Source organism: Phaethon aethereus (assembly GCF_964289735.1).
Source record: "Phaethon aethereus genome assembly, chromosome: Z".
Lineage (NCBI taxonomy): Eukaryota > Metazoa > Chordata > Aves > Phaethontiformes > Phaethontidae > Phaethon > Phaethon aethereus.
Window position 1 is genome coordinate 63,204,351 of NC_138577.1, and position 19,401 is coordinate 63,223,751.

A 19,401-nucleotide genomic window follows, 5' to 3' on the forward strand; every position below is an offset into this window, starting at 1 on the left:
AATCATAAAGAAAGAAAGAAAGAGTGAAGAGCTGGACTATGGTCAAAAAGTCTTTGAACTGGCCAAAAACGGTTTACATCCCAGCAGTAATTTTGGATACAGAATGAATTTAGTGTAAGGTGAGTGGAATAATTTACTTACATCCCAAATAATTAGTCAAAGGAGATTCTGGAGTACTGGTTTCTCCTCATATTTCTTTCAATAAATAAACCCTGTAAAATACTCAATGTGGAAAAAATTCAAGCAACAACTGAAGTAATTTGATATTAACTCCCCTCCTAGCTAAGAATTTGTATGAGTAATAATTCACTCACTCTGTTCATTCCCACATATAAAATATTTTATTTATTTATTTATTTTCGCTGTGATGGTTAGAGGTTACTTCTTTTGGTTTCCATTTTCTTCTGGAATCTTCATCAACTTAAAGGTCATCCAGATGAAGCCCGTCTCCCAAAAAGAAACCTCAATAAAAATCACCGTAACATTTTGAATGTTTTGCACATCACTAGTCCAATATATTCTTTTCACAACCTGGATTATACCATATTGCTTCTTTTTTGACAGAAAGTACTCCATACTATTCCTTTCTTCTGACTGAAGAGAAAGGGAGAGACCTTTTCAGGAACGTAAACTTCAAAGGCAATATTAAGCACACTGTTGTATATACCTCATGATTATCCTACATACATCTGTATATTCAGATAAAGTGCTTCATTAAAATAATTCCATATTCAAATAATACCATATCATGTGTACCAGCAAGGCCTGGTACAGGTGTTCCACCTCCTGGTCTGACCACGAGGCTGGAGTTTACTCTTTTCTCTCTCTCTGTTTATGCTCTTCATATCAGTGACTATTTAAATGTTTTGTACAAAGTAGATTAGTTTCAACATGAGGAATGAGAGGAATTACACTTCTGAATACTCAGTAGCCTAGTACAGCTTAGGGTACTCCCAAGAGATAAGAAAAAATGTTTCCAATTTCTGCTCAAAAATCCTAGAGACATAGGATTTAAATTTGTCTCCTCTACGTCTCTTGTGAATGCTTTAAGCACAAGATGATACTGTGTTCTGAGCTGGAGCTCTGTAGAATAGCTTTGTCAGGAGAGATTAGACCTTTTGTATAGCATAACATACCAAATTTTGAAGAATGATGATAATTATGAATACTTAGTCTGATTCTAAAGGTTCAGTATAGTCCTCACTCTACTTAATACATATTTCTGTACCTCTGTAAGGACCCTGAATGCCCACAGTGTCCTGGTTTCAGCCAGGATAGAGTTGGTTTTCTTCACAGAAGCTAATGTGAGGCTATGTTTTGGATTTGGGATGAGAAAATGTTGATAACGTGCTGATGTTTTGGGTTGTTGCTAAGCAGTCAAGGACAGTCCAGCTTCTTGCGCTGGCCTGCTAGCAAGAGGGTGCACAGGAAGCTGGGAGGGGACACAGCCAGGACAGCTGACCCAGGCTGGTCAAAGGGATATTCCATACCATATAACGTCATGCCCAGTACATAAACTGGAGTTAGCTGGGGGGCAGGAATAGCTGCTCAGGGATGGGCTATCGGTCACCGGGTGGTGAGCAATTGCTGTATTTGGCATCACTTGTTCTTGTACATTCCTTTGTCAGTATTATTAGTGTTGTTATCATTGTTGTTTCCTTCTCTCTTTCTGTCCTATTAAACTGTTTTTATCTCAACCCATGAGTTTTTTCCCAATTCTGTCCCACATCCCACTGGGGGAGGGTGAGTGAGTGAGCGGTTGCGTGGTGCTTAGTTGCCAGCTGGGACTAAACCACGACACACAGTCATACTCTGTATGATGCCATAGGACAAGAATTATGTGTTCATCACAGCAGACAGGAGATGCAGAGACATTTCTCTCTCTTTGTGAAAATACAGCTTGTCCCTCACAGACTTCACAAGTAAACTCATAACTAACACATCATGCTCTATCAGTAAGAAGTTTTTTTCCTTTTCCTTTTCCTTTTCCTTTTCCTTTTCCTTTTCCTTTTCCTTTTCCTTTTCCTTTCCCTTTCCCTTTCCCTTTCCCTTTCCCTTTCCCTTTCCCTTTCCCTTTCCCTTTCCCTTTCCCTTTCCCTTTCCCTTTCCCTTTTCCTTTTTTTCTTCCTCTTCCTCTTCTTCCTTTTTTCTCCTTTTCTCTTTCTTTTTCTCTTTTTCTCTTTTCTTTTTCCTTTTCCTTTTCCTTTTTTTGGCATAAAATAATTTGTTTTTCTAATCACTCTAATGATTACCTTACTTTTTCTTTTGTTGTGCTAATTTCTTGGATGTTAGTTCTGTCTCCTAGTGGTTTTGACACATAGTATATACTCAGCTAGGAGAAGACTTACTGCCTTTTGGAGTAGGAAGGAGTATTAGTCAGCTGAAAGGAACTGGAAGAAGCAGCATTACAGAGGTAAGCACTTTGTGAGTATTGAGCAGTGTGCAGGTGAATATTTTACTTTATATTTGCCATTAGAATATACTTTGGAGTACCCTATACTTATTCTAAATGTCTGGTTTTAAGATGTAGGGAAAAAATGCATCTAGCATTGTGACTTGTGAATTGCAAAAAATAAGCATTAAAAAGCCAACCTTAGTGCTGGAATTTGTCATGCCTAGCTCTAGCATCCATTTTGTGGATAGATACTTTCCCTAAAGTAGGCTATGACTTATTTAGTTATGATATAATTGTCTTTAGATAAATGCAGATGATTGTCCCTGTATATGATATTATGTCTACCCTAACTATTTACCATCAGCAAGTCATGCAGCATCTTTTAAGCTCATCTGGAAAGCTCAGCACTCTGTGAGATAAGCATCTTACCCACTCCCCTTATTTTTGCCTTTGCACATAGACTTCCCATTTATCTTAGCCCTTCTGCAAAGCACTTTGAAGCACCCACTACAACCATGTCAGAAGATAATCACAAACGTAAAAAATAAAGAATATATTCAACAGAAAAAATACAGGCTACAAAATACAGAATTCTGTATGTTTTCCACAGAGTTATAGAAGAATTCTGCTCTCACCTACTCTCAGGCTGTCAAGGAAAAGACAAGTAGGTAGATAGGTAACTAGACAGACATACAGACACAGGCAAGTTCTTTCAGCAAACCACAAAAGGAGAGAAAAACAATGGAGAAGACATGAGTGTTCTGTAAAGATCAGTAACAACAACTAAAAGACACAGATCTAAACACTGAGCACAGTCTGATAATAATGAACAACGAATGAGTTACTGTAACTGTTCCTATACTAAGTAGAGAGGGAAATAAATTTCCTTACGGGCAATTGTTTTTTTTTTCTTTTTTTCTTTTCTTCTGCTAGCGAGATTCTTTATTTTTGTTTTCCTTATTTATTTATTTTTCCTTCCAAATATTTCTTCTGCTAAGTACATATTACTTTATGGTAAATTACTTGGGTAAGAAGATGTCACTAAATCCTGACAGAAATGCCCCCAGACAGCTTTCTTTTATGTAAGACATGTTTAATAACTAACCTAAGGAGAGATACTGGCTACTTCAGTTATATGGAGCTGTAAGAGGAAACACAGAAAATACCGGATTGCCAGTCATATATCCCAAACTGCTTCACCCATACTTATCTTAGCACACGTTATGGTAAAAAATCTTGCTGAGTATCACAGTATCACAAAACAGAGGAGGCTGGTAAGCACCTCTGTGTGGAGTAATCACTGAGGGGTACTTTGGAAATTTACCCTCTAAGAACAGCCTTGAAACCAGGTGGAACATAGCACTCGTGTACAACGGGTCTGTGCCATGGAGACTCCCTGGACAGCCTTGGATGTTGGCAACATCAGGGGCGCCTGGTGTGCTGACTCTGGGAGAGATTACATGGAGGGTGGAGCGGAGTGGAGACATCGCGGCCACGCTCTGTGAACAAGGGAGTTTAGGGATGCACAGGATGTACATTGATAAGCTGCACTTACAATGTCCTGGGCCAAAGACCTGTCAACTTTGATGAAGTGCTGTACTTAGAGTGAACTTTGCTAATTATAATATCATTATAATACTAAAACGCACACCCCTCTCAAAGGCTACCACCTCCCCAAGGTGCGACCCCTCCTCAATGAGCGTGCACACTGAATTTTTCCTAGTCTGTACCTTTAAACGCGAAGCGAGAGAATTCTGCACCAATCCTGATAAAGGTATGTATGACTAGAGTCACTCAAGCTCTTTACTTGAGTGACTTACTTTACCTGCAAAGTAAAACACTATAAAATAATGTTTAATAATAATAGGGAAGATACCATTGTCGTGTACTATTCTAACTTCTGGGATCAGTCGACGGGCTGAGCCTCTCTTCCCACCCCATCGGGACGCCGTTGGGTAAGATTCGAACCCTTGGTCATACCAAATGCCTCCCCAGGAAACTTAGAAATCTCTATATAGAGTCACTTTACATCTTTTAATGCGTTTATAGCCAAGCAGCGTCACTCGTAGTTTTAGCATTTGCACGTGCTTTATAGGTAGTGAATTTATCACCAGCAATCCAAAGAACCTGTATATCTGTTGCTTCAATAAATCGCACTATTGATTGACTCAGCTGTGTGTGTCAATAAATCGCACTATTAATTGACTCAGCCGTGTGTGGTCCTTGAATGCGACCGTACCTCTAAGTGCGGCCGTGTTAGTTCAGGAGGTGTCCGGCTGAGCAGGTAGTGTGATGTTAGTAGTGCATCCGGACCCGTGATAGTCCAACAAAGGTGTTGGGCGCGACCGGACTACTAACGCTAACTTTGGGCATCACTCAGAACCTAAGATCAGCCGCCCCCAGTCCCTCTGATATCTGAGGATTGACTGGAAAGCAAGGGGTTTTAGTTTCTGCCAAATTGCTCTGCCTCTTAACGCAACACTCTGGAGAACAAATTGGTCTAAATCCCTAGACATCTAGACATCTAGAGCAGGCTGCCCAGGACTGTGTTCACTCACATTTTTAGTATGTCCAAGGATGAAGTTTCTACAACTTCTCTGAGCAACCTTTGCCAGTCCTCAATCTCTCTCAGAGTAAAAAAGTGCTTCCTGATGTTCAGAGGGAACCACAAAGGTATGTTGCTGGCTTATAATCAGCTTGTTTCCCACCAGGATCCTTTACATTTTCTGTAAAGCTGCTTTACAGGTGGGTGGTCCCCAGCTTGTGGTGGTGTGTGGGGTTGTTCCGCTCCAGGTGCAGGGCTTTGCACTTCTCCTTGTTGAACTGCATGACGTTCCTGTCAACCCATTTCTCCAGCCTGTCCAGGTCCCTCTGGGTGGCAACACAACCTTCTGGTGCATCAGCCACTCCTCTCAATTTTTTATCGTCTGCAAACTTGCTAAACTCTACACCATAATCCAGATCCTTAATGACAATGTCAACAGTATTGGCCCTAGTGTTGATCCCTAGGGTACATCCTTAGTGAATGGCCTCCACATGGACTTTGTGCTGCTGATTGCAGTCGTTTCAGCCTGGCAGTTCACCCAGTTTTCAGCTCACCTCACTGTCACTTGTCTAGGTCTGCACTTCACCATTTTGTTATTGAAAATCTTATGGGAGATATTAAGAGTGTAGTTACATTGAATACTGATAGTTGCTTTTACACCTTTGTCTTCCTACCCCAACCATGTTTTCAAGGCTGTATAGATGAGGTTGCAATTTTTCCACATATTTATGATACACAAGGAAGGAAATAAAACCAATAAATAAGAAGTTAGATATTTTAAAGGGAATCACAGAAATAAGACTCTTACTTAAGATTTATTGGTTTTATGCTAGAGAAAGTCTCTTCTGACATATACTCTTATTATTGCTTGGTACAATTTTTGAACATAAAATATGGCTTCAGATCCTGTAAAACAGAAGTAAAGATTATTTAAAAAAAATATATCAAGCTCCTCCCCCCAAAAAAAACACCACCACAGTATTTTTTGAACATATTTTCAATATGCAAAATTTTTGTTTGGACCCAGCTCAGTTAAGTGTTCCATCTATTCCACCCGTGACAAAGTTCCTGAAAGAAAACAAAGAAATAAACAAACAAACAAACAAACAGAAACCAAAACTTGTATTAAAGTCTTTTTCCTTGAAACCTGAAAATCATCCCTTTGAGGTGAAACAAACAAACAAACAAAATGCATTAAATGAAGTGTTGTGCATGTCTATATGGAAGAAAAACATGATATCATTTTGCTCAATATGGTGCTTATGAAAGGTGCCCTTAAGACCTCTGGAGATCAACATTTCCTTTTACCCACATAAGCAGCTCAGTGAAAATGAAGCATGTTTCCCTGTGTTGTCTGCCCATAGGTCTCAACTCTGATATGTTATACCTGCAGGTGTAGCTCATTCAAACCCAAAAAAAAAGAACCTTAACAAAAAAATTGGTTGTGTGATCACTTTTGTGATGTAGAAGACAACAACATTTCATATAGACCAGCAGCCATCCTAATTACTTTTACCTGGTATAATCACAGAATCACAGAATGGTAGGGGTTGGAAGGAACCTCTGAAGATCATCTGGTCCAACCCCCCTGCCAAGGCAGGATCACATAAGGCAGGTTGCACAGGAACGTGTCCAGTTGGGTTTTGAAGGTCTCTAGACAAGGAGACTCCACAACTTCTCTGGGCAGCCTGTTCCAGTGCTCCATCACCCTCACAGTAAAGAAGTTTTTCCTCTTGTTGAGGGGAACTTCCTGTGCTGCAGTTTGTGCCCATTGCCCCTCGTCCTATCACTGGGCACTGCTGAAAGGAGACTGGCTCCATCCTGCTGACAGCCACCCTTCAGTAATATTTATAGACATTGATAAGAACCCCTCTCAGCCTTCTCTTCTCCAGACTAAACAGCCCCAGGTCTCTCAGCCTTTCTTCATACAAAAGATGTCCCAGTCCCTTAATCATCCTCATAGCCCTCTGTTGGACAATAAACCTCAACTGAATTTGAACTTGTGACCTGCAGATGAAAGGCTTAACATAATGTTACTGACCTCTTCCTATCCTCTAGCTCAGCTGCTGCTGATGGTCTTTTGACCCTGTAGAATACTTCTTTTATGAGTTTGGAAAGTTGGTAGGTGTCAGAGACAAGGTAAAACCACATTTCTGCACATTATGTATAACAGGTGGTGCTCATGCTCTTTCAGCAAGAAGTGTTAACATAAATCTTTCTATCACATTAGATGAAAAATAACATTCAACACATCTGAAGTATTAATTTCCACCTAGCAGTCACTCCTGCAAAACAATAGCACAAGGCGTGTTGGCAGCTTTCTTCTAAAATGACCAGATATCCAACTTTCATTGTGTTTTGTGTTCTAAAATGAAAACTGCATTGTTCTTCCAAGTATTTCTCTTTAAAGAACATACTAAATTTCTCACAATTCCTGTATTAGCTTGAAAATACGTAATCAACTTCTGCTGTCCTTTCATGCAAGCACTAACTCATCATGTCATTGTGAATATCACGGTTGCATACTTGCTGTAGTGTCACAGACTGAATATATGCTAAAAGGTAGAATGACTGCATCTAAGGATAGATGAGATTTCTGTATATGACTTAGAATCAGAATCTGAGCTATCATCGATTCCTCGGGAGCTTAAACAGCCAAAACCACAGAGCTTTTAGGTGTTGCTGACTTCTGAGTGCTATCTTATAATTTATAGCACCCAGGCATAACTGAATCATTTGAGGTCCAACATGCTATTAATAATTCCGCATGTTAGACATCTGCCCACACAAACATCATGAGCTATAGCCTATGTATTTACACTTACCGAAAGACTTGATTGCAACCAGATGGTACTTTAAAAGTTTGGTGCATCTCTAAAATAAGTGAGAATGCTGGTAGAGGGTTGTTTTCCTGCTGCTGATCATAGAGATAACACGTTAAGGCTTTCAAACACCTGCTGTTTGTTTCACAGTTTTCAAAATAGTTAACAAAATGAGCATGATCCTTATTTTATGGTTTCTTTATGAGTAGTCCTTTGCAAAATGCAATTCCGTATGATTTTAGTTTTCTAGCATCCAAAGTGAAGTTTCATAACAAGTTTCAATTGCTGCAGCAATTAGCTGGATGGGGAGTAATTTTCTTTTCTCTACTTTTTTAGTTAACAAAATAAAGATTTTGATTTGTCAGCATTGTCAGGTACACTTTCCCCTGAACTTATCTTCCCATTTGGCTGTGATCAACCTGCTGACTCATAAGGAATTCAGAAGGTTGTTACTTACTTTTTTCCTGCTTAGCCTGGGTACAGTTATTTCACCTGTGTTCTTTTCCTGCAGTATAATGCTAACTTGTCATTCAATCAAAAGTCTTAATCACTAATCAATTATTCATCATGTGATTGCAAGGCTCCACAAATTCTTCTGAGGCTCATAATTTGCCATGCTACAGGCAACTACTGAGAAGAGAAAACCAACATTGCATAACCACTCTCTCAGAGTAACCATCTTGCCCACATTTCAGCCAGATCATTTTTGGAACTGAAGTGTTTGATTAAGTTTGTCAGTTCTGCTTTGGTTTTGGAAACCTTTGCATTATGGTTTCATAAAACCTCATAGCTGAGAGATAGTTCAGCTTATTCTGAAAGCTACACCATGCTGTATGTCAACATATGGCACCAACAACCATGTTATTTTTCATTTCAGAGATTTTCATTTCAGAGACCTAGATTTCATGTCTATTCAGCTCTATGTATAGCATTCTTTTGGGGAGAATAGACAATCACTTTCCTAATTTGAAGCTAAGTCCTCAGTACAGCGTTAGTCTGACCAGTTTATGCTTCATTTAGTTTCTTTTAAGGTGTCTTTGAACACATGAAAGCAGAGTTATTCCAAGTTAAAACTGAAGTTGAACTGAATGACTACAGTGCCAACAGTGTCCAGGTTTCTTGTTCTGCAAGAATTTCTGAGATATCACAGTATCTGTGTTTTAAAAGGCATTTGGAAAATATAGGTATTTCTCTTTTCTCATGTTTTGAAGTAAATTCAATGTATGTTCTAAGTTCTGTATTTACAAAGTTACATATTTTTTTCTAATTGAATACTGCACATAGTACTTATGTACATATATACACACACATACAAACCACCTCACCCAGTATTTTGATAAAGTGCAAAAGACCAAAACACAGAGAATGAGAGAATGGGGGACCAAGATTATTGTTTTGCTCCTTCTCATGCAAAAAAAGTGCTTACCTCACTAAGGACAGCCATAAAAACATGGTTTTTTAGGCTAAAAAAAACCCTGATTTTGTTGTGTCCTGTCTTATAGATTTCATTCAATTGGATAGTTCAATATAGAGAAATAGCTAGAGAAAATGAAAAATGAAAAACAAAAAACATTGCATGTGGGAAATCTGATGTGCAGCTGCTTTTTGTCAATAGCATGAAGGTCAGTACCACAGAAAAGAAACTTAGCGTATCATTCATTTAGCTGCACAGAACAGATTTATAATTTTATTTACAAGATTAACACATATCTAAATTGAATCTCTGAAGATTTGTTGATCCTTCTTGAAGAGTGGAAACTACAACCCTAGCCGTTTTTGTAAGACAGGGGACTATTACTTTATAAAAAGATAATTGCAAAGAAATCATATGAACTAAGAGATCCAAATGGTATAGGTTTTGAATGTGCAGCTTTCACACAAACAATTCAAACCATAGTAACAGTTGCTGTATTTTTCTCAAAATGAAATTAAACACATTATTTTTCTGGTTTTCATTATTTTCACAATGAAATCTTTATAACTTTGTATTTTTCTTAGCTAAAAAAGTAAATATTTCACTCCTTTAATTCCAATTTCTTAGGATTGGGTTAAACTGGAAGACTGGGGGAGGGAAGGTGTAAAATGGAAATTGGACAAGTGAGTATAGGCTGGAACATCCTTACAGGCTGGGTATAGACCTGAAAAAAACTTTCTATCTACAAAGTTATGTTTAAAAGAGAATTCCACCAATTTTTAAAAAGTTATTTCTTAATGCATAGTTCTTTAGTGATAATAAAAGCAATTTAACTGAATAGCTGATCTGAACTTGAGCTGAACTTGATATGTAGAAGAACATTAACATTTTTAATAGTTGCTATAGTGCTTGTTTTAAAGAGGTATTCCGCTTAACAAAGACCTATTGATCTTTACAAAAAATATGTTCCTATCTTTATTTTTCATTCTAGGCATCACTGTCTATAAATACTTTTATGAGAAAACCAGTTCATGTTTCCTTCATCTTTCAGTTTCTGTCGTTATTCTTTTAATTCTTTCAATGTGCATGAGAATGGAGAAATAAGAAAGAGTGGACAGATGCCAGCAGAGTGATGAAAACAACAGCAAAAATAATATCCTTCAGAATAAAGAAAGGCCTTACCCCCACAAGCCATCCAAAGGTTTGTGTTTAACTCTAGCTGATACTTCAAATTAAGCAAGATGATGCTCTGAATTAAGCAAGAATTTCTCCATCCCAGCTTGAAAAAAAAAATCAGCATTACACAATAGAAACCGCATTCAAGACAGGTTCACCACAGTGGAACAGGAAGGTGCACTTAGACATAGTGGAAAAGTGGAAAATAAAAGGCAGATAAGCGTGATGGACCAGGCAATATGACAAGACAAGGATGGGTTGTGTAAACAAAAAGCTTAAACAAGAGTTCTGAAAAACACCAAAACAAAATGTGGAGGCTTTTTCTTACTGAAACATTCCTCAGTTTAAAAAAAAAAAAAAATTGTGAGGGGGGGTGTTAGGATTTTAATTTCTAAGTTTCTAATATTCTATTAAATTGTAACTTAAATTCTACTCTAGCAGTAAGAGTTGTTTATCATCTATTTATTTTTATATATATTTTATATGATAAATATATATAATGTATAATTTTATAAATTTATATAATATATATATATTTTGGGGAAAAAAACCCCAAAACTTTAGTGGCTAGGGAAATGATGGAATTGAAAACATTAAAGATGTTTCACATCCAAACTCTGTCATTGGAAGTCAAACCTGGTACAATGGTTGGTGAAATGTACTGCTATGCCGAGACTAGAACTTATTTTTTAATTCAGAGAAGTGATGGCTTCTCCATAAAAAGGAGCTAATAATCCTTAACCTTTACCTCCCTTCCTGTGTCTCTCTTCTTCCATCACTGGGAAGACAGATGACAATAACAACTCCATTGCTTTCTTATGTGCTACATTGTGTCCAGATGCTTGATTGGTTTTGCTTTTGACCTAATGCCCACTAAAAATTAAGATAAAATTGAGTTCAAACTTGTGTTTCAGAGGTCAAAGACCAGACCTTTCCCTACTAACTACTCAGTCCATTGTTTTTCTCTCACAGGAGTAACATTGCCTGCACTACTTGGTTACAGAATTTTTAGGCAATCCTTTTAGAAAGCACAACTGTGCAAAAAGGATATGGGCTCTCAACCTGCAGAATAACACTGCATTTTGGGGGACCATTGCTAAGGAATATCATACACTGACATTTCTAGTTTTAATATTAGCTAACAAATATTAGAACAGAGATAAGTATTGGGATGAAGAAAAGTACAAAATTGGTAACATTTTCTGGAAAATAAGAAAATCTGTTGTAGAAGTAACCATGTTATTAGGTTTGTAAGGATCATTGTAAAACTTCAGTTTACATGACAAAACCTGGGAAGAGAGTCCACTGCAGAAAATTTTAAAATCATCTTTTTTCAACACTAGTATAAGAACTCAGAAGAAATGTTATTGTAAGTATTTATAACATTTCGATCGGTAAAGTACTTAATCATATTTTCCACAACTTACAATGAGGCAACATAATTTCCCAAGAATGAACATTAAATCACAGAATCACACAGAATCACAGAATCATTAATGTTGGAAAAGACCTTTAAGACCATCAAGTCCAACCATCAACCCGACACCACATTGCCCACTAAACCATATCCTGAAGGGCCATGTATACACGTTTTTTGAACACTTCCAGAGATGGTGATTCCACCACCTCCCTGGGCAGCGTGTTCCAATGCTTGACCACTCTCTCAGTAAACAAATTGCTCCTAATATCCAGTCTAATCCTCCCCTGGTGCAACTTGAGGCCATTTTCTCTTGTCCTATCACTAGTTAGTTGGGAGAAGAGACCAACACCCACCTCACCACAACACCCTTTCAGGTAGTTGTAGAGAGCAATAAGGTCTCCCCTCAGCCTCCTCTTCTCCAGACTGAACAACCCCAGTTCCCTCAGCTGCTCTTCAAAAGACTTGTTCTCTAGACCCTTCACCAGCTTCGTTGCCCTTCTTTGGACACGCTCCAGCAACTCAATGTCCTTCTTGTACTGAGGGGACCAAAACTAAACACAGTATTCGAGGTGCAGCCGCACCAGTGCCGAGTACAGGGGCACGATCTCTTCTCTACTCCTGCTGGCCACGCCCTTTCTGATACAGTCCAAGATGCTGTTGGCCTTCTTGGCCGCCTTGCACACTGCTGGCTCATGTTCAGCCGGCTGTCAACCAGCATCCGCAGGTCCTTTTCTGCTGGGCAGCTTTCCAGCCACTCTTCCCCTAGCCTGTAGCATCACATGGGGTTCTTGTGACCAAAGTGCAGGACCCGGCACTTGGCCTTATTAAACCTCATACAGTTGACCTCTGCCCATCGATCCAGCCTGTCCAGATCCCTCTGCAGAGCCTTCCTGCCTGCCAGCAGATCAACACTTCCGCCCAACTTGGTGTTCTCTGCAAACTTACTGAGGGAGAACTCAGTACCCTCATCCAGATCATCGACAAAGAAATTAAACAAGACTAGGCCCAAAACGGAGCCCTGGGCAACAGCACTTATGACTAGCCACCAGCTGGATTTACCTCCATTCTCTACAGCTCTCTGGGCTCAGCCATCTAGCCAGTTCTTTACCCAGCGAAGAGTACACCTGCCTAAGAGTGAGCCGCCAGTTTCTCCAGGAGAATGCTGTGGGAGACGGTGGCACAGGCTTTACTAAAGTCCAGGTAGACAACATCCACAGCCTTTCCCTCATCCACTAGGCAGGTCACCTGGTCATAGAAGGAAATCAAGTTGGTCAAGCAGGACCTGCCTTTCATGGGTCCGTGCTGGCTGGGCCTGATCCCTTTGTTGTCCTGCACATGCCCTGTGAGCACCCTCAGGATGAACTGCTCCCTGATCTTTCCCAGTACGGAGGTCAGGCCAACAGGCCTGTAGTTCCCAGGATCCTCCTTCTGTCCCTTCTTGTAGATGGGCATCACATTGGCAAGCCTCCAGTTGCCTGGGACCTCCCCTGTTAACCAGAACTGCTGACAAGTGATGGAGAGTGGCTTCGCAAACTCCTCTGCCAGCTCCCTCCCTTAACTTCAAAAGAGCAAAGATGAAAAGGGAAGTCTTAGTGCTAGGATACTGAAGCTGGAAATTACTATGGAAAATGGAGTACCTAGGTATTATAAAATTATTACAGTGCTTAGACTTGGATTTTGAAATATTTCTAATTGGAACAAATTCACCCTGTAATGCTGAGGGTTACCTTGGCTCATTTTTAGACATTCAACTTTAAACATTAAAGAGAAAGACTCAGAAAGGGAAACATGATTTGTCTCGTAGGTAGTTAAAAGGTTTTTTTCTCTATAGTTTGTGCTAATACAGCATGTGGATTGGGAGCACTATGATTTCCTCAATGAACTTTGTCTATAAAACTGAAAGGTACACTGTGGAAGGAAACAGAGAAGAATTAGGAAAAAACCTTCACAAATACTTACATTTTCTTCTGTTAGTGTAAAACTGAATTAGAAAAAATGTACTCTTAAGAAATTTCCTGCTATGGATCATTGAAATCTCTAATATCGAAGTAGCCATGTATTTATTTTTATTCCTAGGAAGTCCCCCTTGAAGGTAAAACCAGGCTGTATGTTATAGAGCCAGAAACAGAAAAAATCTTTAGGCAAAATTATACTGAAAGAAAGAGTTAAAGAAAACTCACACATCCTAGGATTATATCTCATTATGTGTGTGACTGAGCAATCACTGTCAGAAATATAAGCAGCTAATGGGACCATCACTAATTCCTGAATCTTCCTGAAATTTGCCCTTCAGCAACCCCTCTGTCTTATCCAGAACGAGCCTGAAAGATTAACTTTCAAGCAGATCTCTATCTTTCCTGGGAAATCAGAAAGCAAGCACAAACTTGTGTGTAGAAGCAATGAAAAACAAACATGTAGTTGATTGTTAACACATTCATGCAGATGTAGAACTAGGAGAATAGTAGGAATGTGTCCTGTGAAAAGGCACAGGTAGATTATGGGGTCGTGAAGAAACCACTCCAGACAGACAGCCTTGTAGCTGAAATGAGCATGACTATTTAGAAGCATATTTAGCAACCTCTGCAAGATCTGGCAGCTTGCACAAATACTGCTAAAGCTGACAGAGAAAAACAAACTTGATCTTTTGTCCATTGAAATGGCCAGACTCATACCATGATATCTAGAACAAAGAGGGGTTTTAACTGTTGACATTAGTCAGGTACCACAGTCAAGTCATCTCTTCCAGAAAAGAATCCAGAAGGTTGTGTAAGAGTTATTTTCTGTCAAGAAACTTGTTTCTTTTCAAAGCACCAGAATTCAGTTTTCATTCCCAGGAAATTTGTCCTTTTTATGAAAGGGTAACACCCTTACTAATAATAGGATCTTGAATTCCAAAATGCTGTTTTGACTTTCCTAAGGGACTTGATTTAACGGATAGGTTAAGTAAGGATTGTTATAAACCATGACATAAATTAAATCTCTGTGGTGTAAATTAAAATCTCCCTGTGCAGGGAAAATTTGGCCTCACAATTATATGCTACCTAGAACTAATGTTACTGTTCATCAAAAGTTTATATATTTATATTTTTTTTTTAATATGTGTATGTTTTTCCATCAGGTTCACAAAGGCAAATTCAAATACATCCTTCAGCAGGAATTATTCCTGTTCTGCTTAAGTAGATTCCAACTTACTAAAGTAGGTCTAACCTCATTGGACTTTGAAATAAAAACAAAGAAAACAAAAAACCTTTCTTTATTGTAATACCAGAAAGTCCAGTTCCTTCAAACCTACATGAGAGAGCATTTAAAAAAAAAAAAAAATCATGCCTATGTCTTTCAGTGGATGAAATTACATTAATATTTTGCATTACTTAAAAAGGTGACATTTTTGTAAACTGTTCTATAAAATAATCTAATATGATTTTCTCACTTGCTGATGAAAACTGTTAATGAATCCAGTTTCATGAAATGTCATGCATTTAGATACTTTCTACTTTTCAACTAAAAACAATAACACTGATAGAATATTCACTTCAGTAGTTCCCTGAGCACAGTTTCAAATTATTTTTCTTGGCTAATCACGAACAAAATACATTCAAGATTACTAAATTCCAAAACCTGGAACTGAGAGGCTTGTAATGACAATGCATCTTAACAGGAAATGAAAACAAGACTTCTCAAGAAGAATATTTTCATACAAAGCTGGCAATATTATAAATGATTTTGCTGTATTTTAAAATGGTTAATTGACAAAAGCAAAAGGCAACCCAAGCCAAGCACTTTCCTGAAAGAGACACCGTTAAGAAAGAAATCTGGAGAGAGAGGTGACATGTGGTACACAGTGTGATTGGCATTGCTCAGTGGTTGCAGCATGGGAAGCTGGATCAGACTACAAGTGGTGTTTGCTTCCTAGAGACCTGCTAAGGAAATGGAAGAAAAATGTATATATAGTTATCCCTTCCTGCCTCTCAAAGTGCACATCATGATGTGTGGGGGGAAAAGAATAGAGGTATTTCTCTCTGAACTGTGGGTTCTGGATCCTTCTACATACACTTTCCCTGCATCACAGGAGAATCTTACTGTAATAGAAGTCCTGTTTTCCCTTCTTATGTCTGTGATATTTGCTGTATTGGCTTCTGGGACAGGATGGCTGAAACCAATATCAATAACCAAGGTGTAAATCAGAAAAGATTATTCTCTTCCTATAAGCCTCATCAGGCAGGGACTCAAAAGTCATTTTTGGTTCCACAAAGCATTATGGAGGCACAGCTGAACTAGAAGGAATAAGAATGGATTTAGGAGGTAATGAAGAAATTGTGGCTGTTATCCAGTGAAGAATAAAAGATTTAACTTGCAGAGTCAGAATTTTTGCAGAATTTTTGGAACAGGACAAGGACAGAACTAAGGTCTTTCAACTTATCCTTCCTTTTAAGTTTTGGCGGTCCTTTTTTGGGAAAAGCCAAAAAGCTTAAATGATGGCAGTCCTGGAAGCAAGAAATGGCATCTCAGCTCACTTGTACTGTTGCCTGATGAACACTAAATGCGGGGTTTGTAACCTGTCACTTCACTCCTCCACAGAGTTTCCCTCTTCCATAGAGCTTCATACACAGCCTAGCTCTGGTACAGACCGGCTGCATAACCTTGGCTCAGACCTCCAAAGATGTTGCTAAGTTGTCAGGGAAGAGATGTGAGAAAGTTCATAGATCTGTGCAAGATAAGAAAGGCAGAACTGCAGGCAGACCTAACATTGCTGAAACAGGCATAGTGAGCAACTGAAGGTTTCAAGAGGAAGAACATTCACATGGTAAGTTAGAAAATCCCAAGGCAAGAAACAATGCTGTCAACAGATTGCAACCAGCCATATCAAACGTGTATTCAGGAGCAGTGGAAGCTGCCCCTGACCCTTCCAAATGAAAACTGCCTTGCCAGCAGAAGCTGAAGTGGGGGTGGTAGGCATGCTAACACCTAGCACAGTAGCTTGTTTCTCCTTATTATCTTTTGTGCATGACATATTGATCGTTTTATACTTTAAAATCTTAAAGTCCATCTGCTCATGGGAAAAAAATGCCTTAACAAAGTAACCTGGAGAGTTATGGATATGTGGATGACATCTCTACTTAAATTATAAGAACTGCAGTCAGGTCTCTAAGTCTATCCCTCTGCCTGTGCTTCACTCATCCACATGTCCTAACTAATTCTGGAATTAAGTTCTAAATTGGGCTCCAAGTCCCAAAATACTTCTAAATTTTTATCCTATATGTCAATAGCTTTAACAATACAGTTAATGTTTTCACTGGCAGGTAAAAATGCCATTGGTGTACAAAAGGGACAGATGCTGTCCCCTCCACATTTCCAGAGTCTTACATTCCAGCTTCCAAACACCCTCAGTAAGACAAGCAAATTAAATCTGGCAATAATTCACAATATCCAGAGCTACAAGCTGACAAAAACTTTGAATTCTTTGTAACAATTATTCTATGCTTTCTATGAACCTGATAATAAGGTTAGTGAAATTAACAAAATCACATTTAGATTTTTCTGGTTAACCATATTTTTTGTTTGCGAATATTGTAAGTGATCATATCATCAAGAAAAAAATATAATATATTTTATTTAAAAAATCCCTTAACTTTCTCATTCTACATACTAGATACAACCAGCTGTGAAGCTCCAGTACTTATTTTTCCAAATATATGCAGAAGACTAGGACTATAGTGAAACATTTTATTCAGTTGAACTTGGATGTTAACAGTTACTAAATCTGAGTATAGTAAATTAATTTTACCATTTCAATAGCAGGAAAAGGTAGCTTAAAATAGAACACAGTGCCCAGTTACATTTTTATCCATAAACATTTTTCAACAAAAGGGAATATATTTCTAAGCAAAAAATATTATAAAATGAAACTATGAAATAATTCTGTTTTCTGAAGAATACATTTCATTATGTATTCCACTTAAAGGAGAATTTCCTTAGGGGGGGAACTGTAACTCTGGCAATGACATTAAACGCTTAGCTAGTTTTGGTGTATAGTTAGAAGTCATGTCTCCTTTTATAGTCAGAGAACAAAGAGGGATTCCTCAGAGGAGGAGCCTAAATTCAGAACTTCTATTTTTTCACTGGAACAGCTTATGCCTCTTCATTGAATGTAGGAGTAGACTAGGGAATATAAGGTAATACAAGGTTATTTGATATATAATTTAAGAACTTTAAGTTTTATGGTATGACTTGGTATGCCAAGTTCAGCTCCAGCCACGCCTTGGCCTTTCTGATCCCATCCCTACACAACCAGGCAGCATCCCTGTACTCTTCCCAGGATATCTGCACCTGCTTCCACTGCCTGTGCATTTCCTTCTGGCCCTTTAGTTTGACCAGCAGGTCTCCACTCAGCCATGCCAGTCTGTTGCCTTCCTTTCTTGATTTCTTACACTTGGGGACTGAGAGCTCTTGTGCTCTATGGAAAGCATCCTTAAAGATCAGCTAGCTCTGTTGTGCTCCCTTGTCCCTGAGGGCAGTTTCCCAGGGCATCTGGTTGACTAAGTCCCTGAAGAGCTGGAAGTTTGCTTTTCTGAAATTCAGGGTCCTGACTTTACCCTTTGCCTGCCCCATATCCCTCAGGACTTCAAACTCCACCAGTGCATGATCACTGCAACCCAGGCTGCCTCCAATCTTCACATCACCAGTTAGCTCACGTGTTGGTGACCAACAGGTCCAGTATGGCATCCCCTCTGGTAGGGCTGTCTATTACCTGGCACAGGAAGTTACCCTCCATGCACTCAAGGAGTTTCCTGGATTGCCTGCAGCTTGCTGTGCTACTTTTCCAGCAGATGTTGATGGTCATGCTGAACTTCTCATCAACCAACACCTCAAAGTCCTTCTCCTCAGTCTTGCTCTCAATCCATTCTCCTCCCAGCCTGTATTTGTGCTTGGGATTGCCCCAACTCATATTCAGGGCCTTGCACTTTGCCTTATTGAACTTCATAGAAGTTCATAGATCATAGATCATAGAAGGTCACTAGATTAGTCAGGTGTGATTTGCCCTTGGTGAAGTCACATTGACTGTCTAATCACCTGCCTGTCTTCCTTGTGCTTCCACTTAATTTCTAGGAGGATCTGTTCCATAATGTTATCAGAAACAGAGATGAGGCTGACAGATTGGTAGTTCCTCAAGTCCTCATTTCTACCCACTTTAAAAATTGATGTATTATTCCTTTTTCTTCAGCCACTTGGAACTTCACCTGACTGCCATTACTTTTCCAAGGCCATCAGAGGTGTGCCAAATAAAATACTAAGTCTAAATACTTCTAAGTGTCTAACCAGGTAAAAATTACTACTTGTGTGTTGAACTTCATATGCAGAGAAATATTTCTTTTTATTTTCTCTCTCAGGCACATTTCTTGTGAATATTTTCCTCACCACAAGCTTCAAATTAATTGAAAGTTGCCACTCACAGAGGTGGACAGAATTAGGATTTGAAATACAGTTATATTTTATGTATCTATACAATAATTCCAGAAAGTGTTGGATCTCCTCTGTTTTCATTTTAGTCCATCTTTAATGGAAAAAAATGTACAAACTGTGTTTCACTCGTCTGGTATAAAACAAGTAAAATCACCAGGGTGACACCAG